This window comes from Echeneis naucrates, chromosome 14 (assembly GCF_900963305.1).
Source record: "Echeneis naucrates chromosome 14, fEcheNa1.1, whole genome shotgun sequence".
NCBI lineage: Eukaryota > Metazoa > Chordata > Actinopteri > Carangiformes > Echeneidae > Echeneis > Echeneis naucrates.
Window position 1 is genome coordinate 5,918,938 of NC_042524.1, and position 18,032 is coordinate 5,936,969.

The following is an 18,032-nucleotide window of genomic DNA, read 5'->3' on the forward strand; positions in this document are numbered from 1 at the left end:
AATATCTCTTAGGTTGGACAAGGTCCTTTACTGTTCCCAACAACACACTTTGGCTATCCAGGAAGTCAGAAAATAGTCACAAAAAGTTCCAAAATAATAACAACAATTATTCTAATAATGAGTGTCATAGTGGCAGATCTGGATCCTGCAGCTCTGGAGTCAGAGATACCTGCATAATGAGGACACATGGAGAGAGGAAGGACACACACTACACTACAGGAGAGAGAAGATACAAAGTTAACGATACAGTGTAGTGTGCAGGGATGCAATATCGCAGGGGGACAGAGAGAGAAGGAAAGGGAAAGAAGTATTCAGTGTATCGTGAGAGTTCTCCGAGCAGTCTAGGCTAATGTCAACATTATTCAGGCATGGTTAAAATTCACCTGAGCCAGCTACAAACTTTATCAGAGTAAAGTTTTATGCTTGAATTAAATGTAGACAGAGAGTAGGCATTAAAAATTGTAATCCCATTGTACAATTTCCTTGGAATCAAATTTATTCATTTGCAGATTTTAGGTGTCTTGGTCATAGTAGATGATTCTGCAAACTTGAAACTTTTGCAATTCATGCTCAAAAATGTTGAAGTACATCGATCAAATTTTAAAGAAAAATTTTTTATTCCAAATAAAAGATCCAAATGTTCCCTAAGATTGAATAGCTGTTCCTCTTAAACATTTTCACTGCACACTGGTTTGTGCTTTCTGCTAAATCCTGGTGACAAATAGACAGACAGGTAGAAAACGTCAGCAGGTCCTTTGTGCATCTCTCAATACAAACTCCACTGTGTCAAAGAACTTGACTTATTTTCAGCATCCTGATTCACTGCGTTACAGTTCCCTGCCGTTTGTCTGATGCACTGCACCTTGAGGATTACGTAGATTGCACATTCACCATATACAATGTAATTGGATTCCTGTCAAGGGACCTGAGAGAACTGACAGTTGGCAAATCTGCTACAAAGAAAAAGAAAGAAAAATAAATAAATTGAAAAAAGATAGGAGTCAATGAAGGACCTTTAAGACATCAAATAGGCGCTACAGGAACACACTTGGGCACATATATGGACTCTGCCCTTACAAGAAAATAATGTAAGAAGTAATTGCAATAATCATGAGTGGTTTCCCTATTTTCTGTCGGTCCTTTTATTGCTGACTAATAGAGATGCTTCTCTATCCTGCCCCCTGAGCTTTAATCTCTTAATCACCGAGACCATGACTAAAACAAAGCCTCAAGTGACATTCAAAATAATGTAGATTTTTATAATTAGACTGTTGTTAGAGGAGAGCAACTTGAAATATAAGAGAATGACATGAAATAAAAATGTATTTCCATGTGTGCATAGCCCCAGGACACATTAAGACTGAAATCAAGTCAAAGATGTTCATTGAATAAATGAGAGTAGTTTATGGCCCAATGTTATCATTTTTTGAAATGGTGATGTGCAGTGCCAGATAGAAAGTGGAATGAGGCATAGTGAATTTACAGTTTGAAAGAGTCTGTGTTGAGGTCACAGTACAGTAGTCTTTTGAACAGGAACATTATAATTTCAAAGTCCATGTTCAGATATGGCAATTTATTTCCCTCACAACAGTGACAGGTGTTGATAATGCACTGTTTTAATAGCCTCTCTCAGAGTAATGTATTTATCTAAATGAAAGTTTTATCTTGAAGAGTGGCAAAGTTTGTGATTTCAGCTTAGACTTATGATGATGAAACTCAAATTGGAGATAATGGGAAATGAACTCTAACTTTCTGTCGCTCCACTGCAGAGCAAAGCTGGAGAAGGCACCACTCTCAACTGTCTGCGCTTTTCCTATGCAAAATCTAGTCACGTTTTAAAGTTGCAGCTGGCAGAAGAGCTGTGCCTTGATCTTGTTGCCTGATCCCTCATGAAGTGGAAACATGGCAGCCACAGGAACACGAGTAAGCAGATGACAATTTCTGATCACAACCCTGCTGTATAATATATTCAACATTTCTCTAAATCCAACCTCATTTTCATTAGCATTTAAATAATGCTATCATCCACTCCACATCCCTGCCATGCTTATTCCAAGTCCTGTAGCTGCAATGAGCTTCCAAGGAGAAAAAGCAGGTTCCTGTCAGCCAGAGTTTTGCACCATAGGCATCACTGAAGAATAAATTCAAAAACCTGAAGAATGTTAATAAACATTCACTTATGTAAACTATTTGTGAACAGACAGCAAGCATAAAATCATCAGCATTTAAATGCAATAAAGAGCAAATGCGTGCCTGTGTGTCAATGATCAGCAACTAAATGAAACACAAACTGAGTGCAAGTGAGCAAGAGACAGAAATTATGTGGTAAAAAGACAAACACTGGAACTGTACCAGCCATAAATATATAATTCTGTTGCAACTTCACAGCTCAAAGGTCATTCTGCCACACAATAAGCTTGGCTTTGACCAAATTCCTCTATGAAACTGTTCCTCTCACACACAAATTAATATGCACTCTGTATAATATACAATACTCTGAAGAGCTTAAACTGAAAAGTTCCCCCTAAGAAGGTTATGTCTGGAGCCCCTCATAAATAATGCAACACCAACTGGATTTACCATGCAGACCTTTGGAGGAAAGGGTGTGTGCAAACACAAGCACATGTGCGAGAGAAACAGAGAAAGAGAGTGACCAGCTGCTTGCAGATGTGCCGAAGAAAAATTACCCAAGAAAATGAAAATTTCAAGGTATTTATCAACCCTTAAGAAACCGCGGCTCACATGTAGCTCCTGGAAAACTTGGGCTGAGTCGAAAATTTAAATGGATTTCTGGCATTGTTTTTCTGGGGCACAAGGCCAAGGAGAGTGGCATCGTTACTATGATGTAGTTCTTTTTCGAGACACTACATATTGCAAAAATACAAATGAATGTGTTGCTATATTAGATAAGGGTGTGAAAGAATGACAAGTTTGGCACTTCAAATGAATGAAAAAGCAGAGACATGCAGCAAACTCTTTCAAAATCTTAGTTTCTAATCGACAACCACAATTTGATGATCATTTATTGAGGTTAGCACCATGGATTTAGTTGTTGTATGTGTATGATTCAATCATGTTCAGGCTTATACTATAAATGTGGCATAAAACAATCCAAAAGAGACAAATCATTAATCACAATTATTTGTAAGGTAATTAAGAGTCTACTAAAATTTCATGATTGTGACCAGTCTAGTTTCCACAGACTGAATAAAGCTCTCTTTAGTTCTTTGTACAAAGTTGAGATATTTTACACAAATGCATCATCACCAACCCCGCAACCTTTTACATTGAAATGTAGCTTTTCCCTTTTCAGAATGGTAATTTTAAATTGCATTGTCATAGTAAGCATCTTTGATCTTTTTCCTTCCCAGGCTAGTAATGTGTCAAATTTGCATAATGTAAACATGATTTTGAATTCGTACACAGCATGCAACAAGAACACGGAGAGAGCCTTCAGTAAAGTCTCCAAAGCTTTACCTGCTCACTGTTTGTAAGCTGTCAGCTAAATAATTGAAGCAAAATGTGTCTGACAGCCTGTAATGACATTAGCCACGGTAACTTTAACAGTCTGTTGCCTCTGCTGTCTACAGACCAGAAAATTAGGGATTATTGCCAATTTTGGATCCATGACAGTCAAAGAGGCTGGTAGAAGTGGTAAGTTATTAGCTCTGCATGGTGACTACGCTGATGACCTGCATGTAAATGCTGGAGATATGATGGATGTATTCTCAAAATGGAATAGAGCTTCCATTTGGAGATTACTGGGTGACTCATCATCTCCTTAAATAGATACACTCAGGAATACTCAAGCACAGAAAGACCAAACACTCACAAGAATGTGTGCACACAAACACTATGTTCTATTATATCATCCTGCTACTTGTCAATCAGCGACTGGAGTTATGGCTGATGCACAGACCCCTTCTTTATGTTCGTTGCAAATTTCATTTCTTCAATTAATTATCTAGTAATGTTTTGGTAAATTAATTGCTCTTTTTATGGCAGAGTTTCTCCAAGCATTCAACACGAGCTGCTCAACCCGAGGACAATTTAAATTTTAATGACTTTCAAGGGATGTTCAGTGTGACGTTTTGGTCTAAATGTGATTTCAGTTGCTTTTTCTAAGAAAAATCATGCCAGTTTTACCATGAAAATGCTCAAATATATTATGTGGGAAAGAATAGCTATAGGAACTGTCCATATAGAAATATCCAAATTTCAAACATCCCATATCAGCTGACGCTTAGAAGATACACACAGACATCCACCTACACTCACACAGCATGAATGAATCTCACACTTTGGTAGGTTTAAGCTGTTCTACTCTATTTTCTCTTCAAAGCCCGGCAGCTGCCAGTCCATCATCCTTCCAGACAACCAAATGCAGCAGCTGTTTGTTTTTTCTTATTCTATCTAGTTCAAAATGATTGAACCAGCCAAAATTTATAATCAAAATGCGACACATGCAGTGCGTGGCAGAATCAGCAAACTAATAAAAACATTTTACAGAACTGTCCAACACACAATATATCTTTGTGTATAAATGTAAGAAAAGCCACAGATGTGACAAAGTAATTTAATTTAGACTGCAGAAGGTAAACACACCCACAGTAAGAGCGCAGGAGTAAAAAGTAAAGTGAAAAAGTAACTGAATCAATAAAATGAGTCTTCCTGTGTCTGATCAACTTTATGAGGAAGAGTACGAGAGATGGTTCTTTTAATACTCACACTGAAGTTCCTTGTGTGCACCGCGCACACACAAAATTCTGAACACACATACATACAAATGCACCAAGTCACACCCGTAAGCACACTCAAAAGCACACAATAGAAGCCTATCATCCACCTACTCACACACATGCACACCACGAGCTGGTAACAAACCCAAAAGAGGTTTAATTAAAACTCGATTAAATTACTTTTAGTTCATGATATGGTAATGCTGCAAGCGTTACTACTGCTCTCTGGGAAACTCTGAGCTAGAAAATTAACAGGATTACAAGTTCATATGAGCCTGAAACTTAAAAAATTACAAAGTAAATGAACATTTCTCATTACACAAGAATTGATTAGAGTTGGCCACTTAAAAAAAAAACAAACAAACAAACAAACAACAAAAAAAACCAACTCCTTATATTAAAGTAAACAGAGATGACTTTACTTTATCTCAGGCATGCAGACCTGTCCTCTTTAGCTTAGAGCACATCCTTTGGGTGGAATTTATATGGGCAATACACTTTAGTCTCAATAGTCAGCTTCTACAGGAGAATATCAAAACAGTCAAAAGATTATTGCAAGAGAAGACCATTCCCTGCAGCTAATAATTCCCCTGTCAATAATGCATGCAGTCCTATAAATCACAAAACATCAGCTTATCTGGCACCACCAAGGACATTCCTACTCTTCCCTGTCTTCCTTTTCTTCATTTGCACTTCTCATTTGTTCCCCACTATGGTTGTCTGAACATCGCGCCTCATCCTCTCATTCCCACTGTCTCCAAAGTCTGACTCTTTCATAAATAAGTGATAATTATTTTGTCATGATTCTTGGTTAGTTTGTTTTCTCTGAGACAAACCCAAATTGCAAAAATCAAACATTTTACATTTTTCCTCCGAAAAGCACACTTGTACATGTGTACACATCACAGACCTGTGCATGATAGATAACAAGAACAAACCCAACACATGTGCATGCTGCTACACCCCTGAATTCCTGCTGAACAATCACAAGTCATGGCTCTCTAATTTAAATAACATCATATTTGTTTCCAGCTAATGAAACATCACTGAGGTGGAGAAGTTGTGCAGTAATAGTGAAGCAAAGAAAAGGTAGGTAAAAACTGTTTATGTAGATTTAAATGAATCTGAGACATGTAGTAGAGAGAAAAAGGTGGGGGAGAAAAGAGAGAGGGGGAGTGTGAAGTTACAGATTGAATGAAGAGATGAGTAAACGATGATTAAAAGTGTTGATGAGCCAAGAGGACAGCATGTGTCTTTAATCTGTACTAACACCACATCTTCTTTTGCAAAGCTAATGTGAACAGGAAAATACCCCCCAAACACTTTTTTCACGTTTTTACGTGGCCAGCTCATCAGACTTCAACTTGGCTGCCATGGGAATTGCCATGGCAACATATTAGTTTTCTGAGTCATATGTTGATAGGGCCCGACTCTGAGCTGAAACTGCAGCTCTAATTTCTATGACAACACCATCAAGCTTCTTGCAGTAATGCGTCAGTCAGACAAGTATTTAAAAAGTGCAGGAAACAACATTTAAGTTCCACTGAAGAGACTAAAAATACTATGGATTCACTACTGCAAAGCAGAATTTGTTGACTATACAGTCCTGCCCTTTACTTTTTTTGGAGCAATTATCAACTTCTCTGGCAGCCACGCGTCCTATAAAGCCTCCACTACAGCAGGTGAACAGAAAGGGTGTTTCCTCAGATATTAATATCACTCCTGAGAGGGAGTACTAAACTGGAGACAGAGCTAGACGAGAGTAGAGGATCCTCACTCGGCCACGGGCAGTAAATCAACCCATGCTGAAGCCAAACAGAGCGATGGAGCTCCACTAACCCCTGAAACTAGTGCTATTCTTCCTAATTCACATACTTGCCTTTCCCCTACATTTCCCCCTTTTCCCACCTCTCAGCCTTTTCTCATTCACATAAGAGCCCCCTATGCAAGTCCACACTTTCCTCATCACAGTCCAGGGCTTCTTTCTTAGCTTTAATTTCACCCCTGTACCTCAACTCTCCCTCCAACAACCCAATTTTCTCAGTTCATCATGGACAGTTACCTGTTCCCATCGTTCATGATTCCACCCCCTTCTTCTCTTCTCGCTTCCTGCTGGCACAATCCCCAGAGGTGCAGAAAAGGAGGTCAGCTTTGTGACAACATAGGTTCATGTTTCTCTGCCATAGCGTAGGGGCTGTCAACATGTGGGATTGATGGTTTGGGGGTTTTCTGCTGCCTGGGAGAGTGTGGTCTGCCTGCAGCAGACCACATCAGGAAGGAATGTTTGAAAAAAAATCCAAACCAGGTAGACATTTAACAAGGGCAAAAATATATACTGCAAGATGTTGGAGAAAGACAATCAGATTTGCACTTTTCAGAAACAAAATACCTCTGAACATGCAGAGTTAGGAAACTCCCCATTTCCCACTCAAAATTAAGAGGTCGTTAAGCAGGTTTTAAAGTAAACAGATCATTGTCGCATAATCATTATAATGATTAAAAGTCATTAATGTATAGTTTTTATTATATTATTTCATAGTGTCTGCACATCTGATGCGCTTTGCACTTTGCTTTACCTCTGGTTGGGCCAGCCAGTTGCCAAAGCAAGTGCATACTGGGTTTATTTGAGCTTTATCACTGAGAACAAATGAAAAAGATGTTCGGGTCAAAGAGCAGTATTGGTGCAGGCCATAAAGCCAAAACACTGAGATGAAAAAGAATGAAATGTATCAGAGAGATGAATGGAAATAGAAAACTGGACAATTGGGGTCAGATCATTTCTCATTACATATTTATTTCTCCTATATTTACTGTGAAAGTATTGATGAGTGTTTCTTTAAAACATTCACAGTAAACTGCGGCGTTTCAACTTGTTCGCGCCACCTCAGTTGCACACTCCAATTCAATTCATTGACTAGAATGGTGACAGTCTGAGGTGAAGCCAACCCCCAGAAAGTCTGGCACGCCACGTCCATATTGTGTCACAACACATTTGTGGTCTAACCTCTCTGGTGTTTTAATGGTTTATTCATGTCGTCATATTTCACAAGTGTTTGGGTATAATTTCTATTTTGCGCTTCAGTTAATACTTCTTTGATGTTGACCGACTAAAAAATGCCTCTTTCAGCCGAGCTGAAGCTGAACCAGACAGCAATAATGAACATGGTATAGTTAGTATGTGACTTGTTAATGCTAATGTGTAAAGCAGAAATTTGCAGTGCAAAGAAGGTACGCACATACGCGCACACAGTTCAAATGGAAATAAAAAGGACCAAGTCAGGGATAAGCATACAAGGTGAAATGATGATGCCCTTGTTTGAACTAGAGCAATAGGCAAAGGTCTACATCTGTTGCCAGTTTAATGCCCCATAATAAACTCGCAACTCTATTTGTCAATAATACCTTCATGACACGACTTTTATTGGCCTCTGCCCTACTTAACCACACACACTTTTCAATCATCTCAGCTACAATAATGCGTGGGCACCAAAGCTGCTCATGACAGCTGCTCATATTGATGAGCTCATAGTAAAAAGGAACAAACATCTACAAAATGTGAATGTCTAGGTTTTGATTAAACTTTGCCACGTCCAGCATGTTACCAGCTGTCTGGAGCTTGTGAGGAACATAAATATACATGCACATCCCTGTGAATCTGTGCATGCTTGTATAGATTCTGCACAGATTCTCATGCACACACACTGACTCTCCTCTAGCATACAATCACATAACATGAAGCACAGTGGCAAAAAAAAAATGCTATTACTAGTAACTACGTTATCTTATTTATTTTTAGGTGTCTTGGCAAAACAGCAATTTGACATCTGCTTGGAGCCCAGATGTCAAACCTTTCCATCAGTATATGAAAACAGAGTGAGGAGCGAGCTCATGTAAACACCACGTGCTCCACGTCTCACTGCTGCAGATGGTGACAAGTGGGGAAGGCGTTCAGGGAAAAGATCACCTTGATGTGGAACAGCCAATCAGATATCAGGCTGTTTGCCTTTCTCATGTGTAGCAGCTCAGTAAAATGACGTGTGGACAGAGGACCAGTACATACAGGGCAGGTTATCATGTCTACGTCACATCAATAGACTTCACACAGTTGCACACCTATCAAAGACAGTGGAATACGTGTCCATCTGTTGGGTTTTTGAATTTTGTTTTTCTAGAAACACTTGTATGAGAAGGCTGAAGCCCCCAAATGTCTTCCTCCGAATATAGACTTGTGTGTCTTTGTGCTCGTGCACAGATGCATGCATCTACGTGCGCCCGTTTACACAGTATTGATTCAGCAGCAAGCGGATCAAAGACACATAGGAAGAAGGGTTTCAGGCAAACAATTAAAGGCTAGTTTGTGTTGCTAAGTAGACTTAAAAGGAACCTCACCCTCTAGCTAAGCGTTACCATTTTTTTTTACTTCCATTTTCATTCACTTTTCATTTATGGAAAGATGTCAGAAGTACATGAAAGGCTGCTTGGCCAAGTGAAATAATGAGAGAAAAACAGAAACATCAGTCACGTCTCCTTTTCGAGGGTTCTGACTTAAACGGAGTATGGGAGGAAGAAGAGGCAACACGGTTTTTCAGTTGTTTTTTTGTTTTTTTTTTCTTTTTTACAGTATCGCTGATGCTTTGAATGGAAATAATGAGGATTGTGTCTAAACTCATCTTTTTCACTTCCTCAGTCTTTGTCTGCTTATTAGCTTTGTCATGAAACGTAGAGTGCAAGCCAATGACCAAATGGGGTATGAGCTGGGAAATGATAAGTGTGTGGGTAAGACAAAGTTTTAGTGAATAAGTTGAAATTTGGAAACTAAAAAGCAAGGTTGGGTTAATGTGTCCCTGTCTTTATTGTTGTTGCTATTGTTGGATGCGTGCATGCATGTGTGTCTGTGCGCATAATGTGATTCCGGACCACATCAGGAAAAGGACTGCAAGATCAAGGGCATACTTAGTATGGAGAGGTGCTCTCCATTACAATGGCAGCAAACTGCAGGGGAAAATAAAAGTAACATTACCATATATAGCTCAGTGTTACTTGTTCCCTATAGCCAATTTCTGAAACTGGTCCTGAGCAAAAAAAATTATTTTATTTTTTAATATTCATCTCCATTTAGCAAGAGACAACTGAGAATGTTTTTCTCCTTTCTATTGACTTCTAGCAAATCCAGATAATTACATTCTTTTAAGCAGCTTCCCAATTTTACACAAATGATTGACACTGTTATATAAAATGTATTCAAATGATTTGCAACAAGTATTAAAGAATTCCACATTTTAAATTGGTTCTGTAACATGAAGCGGTACACAGCTGAAACCTAAGAGAAATATGATTTAGTATTGATCTTTCATTCCCATTCTGTTTCTTATCAGGCAAAATAAAAAGAACAGAAATAAGCCAATTCAAGCCAAAGGCTTCAGTGTAAGGCCCTCTGACGTGTGAGAAGGGACAATTACTTATTATTACAATTATTATTATTATTACTATTACAATTACTCATCACATTAAAGTGGTACTTTGGCCTTGTTGATCAGCTTTTGCTTTACTCCACAATAATGCAAGCAGTAAGGTAAACAACTCTTATCATATAATGCGATGCCTCAGGTGAGTCTGGACTCTAGAGGAACTTCTGCATTTGCATTGAGAGTGCAGAGAACCAGAACAGATCATTCTGTAATTTAAAGGTCACAAATTCAGTCTCTGCACCGAGTAACTAACATCTTCTAAAGTAATGAGTCCTGTCAACACGCACTTTAGCAAGACAGTGGATTACTTAAACTGGACATACTTGTACGTAAAAAGGACATTATGGTGATACATCTGAAATGGGCAATCTATTCCGCCTACACAGGACATGTTTGCATCTTGTTAGCAGAATCCAATTACTCAACAGACAAATAAGGAACAACTGAGACAACTGAGAACAACTTAGACAGAAAGTGGACAGAATGTCACACAACAAAAAACCTACAAATTCAAAACATACACACACGTTCATACACGCCAAAGGCTGTTCACTAATTACTGGGAGGAAGAGTCTCCAAGGGGAAAAAGAAGGAAAACAGTGAGTTGGTCCCTCAGCATCTTAGGACATGGAGTGCCCTCCAGCCTTGTTGGACCTGTGATTCTCCCACTTAATCACCATAGCTGGCTGGTAGTCACATGATCAAGGAAGAAGTAGGCCAAAACGGAGGAACCGAGGAAACTGCTTGTGCATGTGCGCTCTCTTGAGACAGACAGAAGAGAGAGAGGGCAGGGAAAAAAAAAAAAAGAACGGGAAAAAGGGCCATATTAGCATAGTCTTCTAGCGCACACACACACACACACACACACACACACACACACAATCTGAATATACACACAAAAAAAGGAAGAAGCTTCCAAGTCAGATGATAAGATGAACACACACACACACTAGTTGTTCTCGCTATCTCAATTGCATCCTGTGACATCTGTAAAGATAATCCACAACCTGGATTTATTCATTCAAGAAATAAAGAAGCTGGGTAATCATGTCTGAATGGTCATAAAACATATATTTGTAACCAATGCACCGGGGGAAAGCAAAATGTCTAAATAAATGTCTATGTATGTTTTTTTTTATTGCCAAAATTATGAGGCAAAAAATAAGTAAGCAATGTTAAATTGTTACACTGAGAATCAAGCACAAATTAACGATTAATGATGGGTTAATCTTCAGCAGAAATGCTTGCTTAAGTTTAAGTGAAACTTACAGGGGGAAAAAAGATTTATATTAAAAGTTCTTAAAAAAAAAATGTATGAGAATTTAAGATTTTTGCTCCACACAACTCAAAATGACAACATACTTTGAGGATGATATTAGTAAACATACGATGCCATGAATGAAATGCCTCATCATCGCCTGGTGCAACAGTATTCTCTCCTACCAATCCATCGCCAAATCAACCAGTGAGCTGCATAACAGGTGAAGAGGACTCAACCTTCACCTCCAGGGTCTATCCATACAAATGAGAATTGATCTACTGATATTTGTATGGCACACACGCACACGTCAAATATTCAACAAGGTGCTGGCTAATCACTAACATGCCCCAAGGAACCTTCTACCTAAGAATGACCTGCAGTTCAAAGATACTATAAAGCTTTCAGGCAAATCGATTATACAGGGACTAGAAGAACACCAGTACCCGCACTTAAGTTCATACACATAAGCACGCACACAGACACACAAACGTGGGATAAATATCTTATTTGATAGAGGCACGACCTTGACCATATCTGCAGAGTGAAGCAGAACACAGTGTGACCTCCAATCATTGATCAGTGACAGTACAACTCGTATCATGTGACTAAGACTGTTCCCCTACAAAGCCTTTGTGGGATGACTTGTTGTGAATGTTACTTTGGTAAGAGGGTAGATTTAATGGAATAAACATGATGTATCAAAAAGATGTTTCCACAAACAGATAGGAGAGTAATACTGGCATCAGACTACAAAATGTCTGCTTGATAACTATGCAAATATGACAGCCAGATGACAGCCGAGCATAACAATTCTCATTTGATCTGTGTAGTGTATCATGAAGTCATTCATCTTTTCATTCAAAAACACATATGAATCACTGGCTGTGATTTTGGACAATTTACACATATAACTGCAGCTGTAGTTATCACACGCATCTGGATTCTCCTTGTTAGCATAAAATAATCACAACATTTATCATTCATAGTGAAAGTAACTATTTGAAATTAAGTCATTTCAGTCCCACCAAAGAAACCACAAACTTTCGGTTATGATACATTTTGACACTGAAATGGATAGATCAGTTTGGGACACAATTCTTCTGTACTTGAACAAAAGCCCATGTGGAATATCTGTGTTGCAGAGTGATTAGATTTTATGAGTGTGTAGGGTATGATTCAATTTGTGCACAGGATTGCCCTGACAGCTCCTGCACTGCTGACACAGACGGTGTGTGAATCTTTAAGTGACTGACACAAAGAAAGGCATTTTTATAAAGCAGTTTCTCACCAGATGCAAGCATGTTTGAAGAGGAAAGTTAAGCTCTAATGTCTGTGTCTGAGAATGTGTGTGCGTGTGTGTGCAAATGCTGCAACCCAGCTCTGTTGCCTTTTTTCCCCCCAACCTCATTGCTGCATGGATTTGCATCTCATTGACAAAGTTTTTCAGCTAAAGAAGGCACTCTCTCTGCCAGTTGCACAAAAAAGCCCATTTGAACCAAAATAAAAACATCCGTTTTCCCTGTTATTTTCACAGTGGCAAATCAAATAAAAAGGATAAACAACAAAAGACGAGGTTTTCACCTTGCTGCCTGGATAGGTCTTTCTGAGGCAGCACAGTGCTTACAACATGGGGAATACCCATAAATAGATTTGTCTTGACAACATTCATTCATTCATTTGATACCATTTAGCTCAGATTGGGGCGAGGGCGGGGTACACCCTGGAGAGATTGCCAGTCCATCACCGGGCACCGGCATAAATGTACATGCAAACATACAGAGACAGACAGAGATGAACAACCACTCACACTCAGACCTACAGACAATTTAGAGTCACAACTCAACCTAAACATGATTTCTACGGATGGTGGGAGGAAACTGGAGTACCCAGAGGAAAAACCACACAAGCACAGGGAGAACATGCAAACTCCACACAGAATGGCCCCAGGCCAGGGAACCAAACCCATGACCTCCTTATTGTGGGGCAACAGCGCTTACCACTAAGCAACAACAGATGCGTGTAAATACAAGACATACACAATCACACGCACGCATAAATCACACTGAAATAACCACTCCAATTATAAAAACAGACAGTCTTTATCTGTCATGTCTTTCATGCTGTCAAATGTTGCCAGATAGGCCTAGATGACTGATGTGTGGCAATGACCTTGCCAGGTACAGATGGTGTACACATGAAGACACAGGCACACAAACAGACCTGCCCAGGCCTCTGCATGAGCTGATGAACATATGTGCATTAACTGTGAATGTCCAGGGGGAGCAGCCGTGCTCAGTTCATTGACTGACACAAGTCAGCAACAAACAAACAAACATTTTCACAGCTGCATTGAACACACTGAATGCAACCAGAAGCGCAGAGGAGGTTTTTTTGTGCAAAAGACCGTTTTATATCTACATGAAGGTGTTCTGTGAATGAGCAATGGCTCTGGATGTTACACTGCACCAAAAAGCCTCTTAGACGTTAAAACAAAACCTCCTGTCCGGCTCTCGGCAAGGTTTTAAGATCTCAAATAAAGGCAACCATGAAATAAACAAAAAGAAGTTAGTAAAAAGTGGCCCTGGGACCAACAAAGAGCCACCAGACCACCTTAAGCCATTAGCCGCCATGATTAGCTCCACGGTTAGCCAGGTAGCTAGCGATAGCATAAATCATAGTATTGCTAATGTTGTTTCATGAAAACAGACGTGCAACATTATATTGCTAAAAAAATAATAATAAAACTTACACGTGGAGGAGAAGAAGTCCGAGTCCAGCTGGGGCTTGAAACTAGTGACCATGCTGAAATAGTGAATAAACTGAGAATCAGGGCCATTTTCAGGTGGACCTCCGTTTGCAGATTAGTGATGTGTCGTTCGTGAACGATTCGCTCATTTTGAGCTAAATCAGTGGGGGGGGGGGGGTCCAGTCTCTGTTCTCTGGGGGGGTCCGGTCTGTGGAAGGGTCTGGTCCAGTCTCTATTCCATGGGGGGATCTGGTCCAGTCTCTGGTCTCTGGGGGGGTCTGGTCCAGTCTCTATTCTGTGTGGGGGGGGGGGGGGGGTCCAGACCGGTCCAGTCTCTGTGTCTCTGGAGGGGTCTGGTCCAGTCTCTATTCTCTGGGGGGGTCCAGACCGGTCTAGTCTCTGTGTCTCTGGAAGGGTCTTGTCCAGTCTCTGTGTCTCTGGGGGGGTCCAGACCGGTCCAGTCTCTAGTCTCTGGAAGGGTCTTGTCCAGTCTCTGTGTCTCTGGGGGGGTCCAGACCGGTCCAGTCTCTAGTCTCTGGAAGGGTCTTGTCCAGTCTCTGTGTCTCTGGGGGGGTCCAGACCGGTCTAGTCTCTGTGTCTCTGGAGGGGTCTGGTCCAGTCTCTATTCTCTGGGGGTTCCAGTTTCGGTCTGGTCCCTGGAGGGGTCCCATCTCTGGTGTAGTCTGCTCTGGTCAGAGTTATTTATTTATTTATTATTATGTTATTTATGGATATTATAAACATGATAGGTATGATAGATATATATTTATTTATCCTGAGGGAGATTCACTTACATGCATCATTCACACAATAAGACACACAGAGACATGCTGCCTCACCTTCACACTGCAATGTGCTTTACTTCCCAACGTGACAGACACACAGCTCATTCTTGGAGAGATTAGATGGTGAAAGGTTTACAAACACAAAACAGGCTTAGCAATGGGGAACTATGTTTAAAATACAAGTGCCACACAGTTATTGAGTTTTTGTTTTAAAGCACCTGGTTAATATCCACACCGCTCCACTTTTGGGGATCAGGAAAGAGGCAGAGGCCCCATCGGAGGGGCTCAGTTTTACATCACAGCACTTTTTTTTTCTCCACACATAACTCATGTAAAGCTTTCCATAAAAATACTTACACTGTTATAGTAATCTTTATAATCTCGGTTTACAAGCAGCCTCTGTGGCACCAATACGTATCATGAATGACAAAACTCACAACATTCAATAATAAAGGGAGCAGCTCTCATCATCTCTCCCAACGTGAAGGCCCACACCAGTCATGGACTGCAGCTTTTAAAGCCACATATTAAACATGTGCAGTTTTAATGTGATGTGCAATATGAATTCTAACATTGTGCACAATGGCTGAGGAGGGGTTTATGAATGATATTCTTGAAAACGCAGCCTGCAGCAGGAACATACTGAACTTTCTCAATATTGGATCCCAAAATGGCACAGAACAAGAACTCATCTGAATCAAATGCAGTCAGTACCCATACATCTGCAAAGTGCTGGCCCACCAGAAATATGTGTCTGTGTCTGTGTGCGTTTATCTCAAAATGATGCAAACAATTCAATTCAATTCAAACAAGCATCACAGTGAACATTTTCAGTCATGAGAGATATTCCCCTTGAGGGATATCCTCTGGACAATGTAAAGGTTACATCTCTCATTAAGGTCAGATGTGGCAGATTTAAAGGAATCATTCCACATTTTGGAAATATCAACACTTTCTTTCCATGAGTTAGATGAGAAGGTCAGTGATAAGTATCGAATTGGGAACTGTGTAGCTCAGCTTCCCGATACAGAAAGAAAAAGTTAAAACTCTGAAGGATTGTCTTCATGAAATTACCAATGAAAATATTTTAATGGAAACATTGCTAAAATAACCTAAACTTAGCTTCGGTCAATTAGCATAAACTGAATACATTTGAATGAGGATGAGCATGTCCAATCCTTTTCCTATTTTGATTGAACCATAGCCCAATTTCCTCAACAGAACGTCATACACTCAGCACTGCTTTAATTTCTATCTCAGGCTTTCATTCATTCCTTGCCAAGCTCACCAGTGTGCTACCAAGCAGAGAGGCAGCTCGCTTTGATCCATACTGGAACAGAATAGCCACGAAAGAATCAATATCTTGGAAGAAACAATACAGCGTGTAGATCCCCTGATACCTGTGTGTATCTTGGCCTCTTTCCAAGATACAATTCAACAAAAAAGAAATGCCCTGATGTTGCTTACACTGAATGTATGGCAGTGTGAAAGAAAAGCTATTAAAACCCTTAGGTTGGGATTGTAGTGGATGACAACCACTGTCATCCGACTTTAAATTCTCCACATGCCTTACACTTGTGGAAAGAATGGAGTTTGCATTCTTGCTTTTGCTGAGACAAGGCCTTCAGTATCCAATTATTTCACTGTGTTAAATGCCTTCACAGCAAAATACTGTTAGAGGCCTATCTCATTTTGTCTCAATATAAGACATGTTTTCACTCCTTATGTCTTTGTGGCCCATCTTCTCTTGTAGAATGCAATTCGCAGTCTCTAAACGTACTCCTGCGCCCTCTCCCCCATTTCCCTAATCTGTGTGCCAAATGCCATGGGACAGCTCACAGCTATAACAGATGAAAGAAAGAGTTGCATGGTTTCCAGAGTTAAAGAGGTAGTAAGCCCTTCTCCAAGCAAATGAACTCCCTGAATGATACTCATTCTCCCAAATCTGATATTCCCTTGGCTACTGGACATCACACTATGATGAGTCCCTCTGAGGAAAACCCTCTACTCTGTCCACTTATCTCCCTCGCTCTTCTTTAGCGCTTAGAAAATCCTTTTGTATGTGTAATCATATCCTCATCCGAGTGGATCCATCATTGCCAATGGGTCAGTTTATGCAGTTGAAAGACCTTAAAGCAAAACTGGAACAGGAAAATCTTTCTTTTTATTTCAGGGCACCGATTCTGCTCGTTCTGGTCCATTCTATGCTGTGCATTTATTTTATTTACACGCAGCTTCTGTACTGTTTACATTGCTTGCCTTATTTCATTGTTCCAGTTATATTGTGGTGGCAGTGTAATTAATAACTGGATTATGCTGTCAAAGAACTTTTTTGGGGGGGGTGAATAAAGTATTACATGTGTGGATGGCAGGCAGTTGTGAAGAGGTGTTTGGGGTCGATGAGCCTGTAACAATCCGTCGCCTTGGCCATTCTTGGCATACAGTACTCTGCAAAAAATATAGTCTTGTTCCATAATTCTGTGCTGTCAGTTAATTTAATTTGATGTATTTATTTTCCTGAAAATCGTTTTGCAGCAGAAATTGCTAATAAATGCAACCAAAAATTATGTTAAAACAATAAAGATAAAACAATTAAAATAAATATTTCATATTAAAACTTTATGTGCTCTGGTTTGTACTCTGGCTACACTAAAGAGTGTGCACTAGAAAAATCTTGGCCCAATATGCACTTTGTACACACCATTGCTGCAGCTGCAGGAAGCTTTCTTCCTTTGCCATGTTTGGCCTCCACCAATGCTCGGTGTGCTTCCACTGCCACTGTGGATTCTGCCAATTGCGGAGTCCAGCAAAAGAGGCTACTTGGCCTTGGCCATACACCATGCACTGTGCATCCATTCACTGAGGGGCTGAGGCTAAGCACAACCAAGGTGGGAGGTGGTGTGTCTTGGCAGTCTGTCCGTATGCACAGTGCATAGGCCAGTAGCATAGCCACTGGTTGACACAGCAGGAGTGGTGTGTTGCCGGGAAGGGAAAGGGCAAAGTATGTTCAAGACAAGCAGAGGCTTGCAAGGG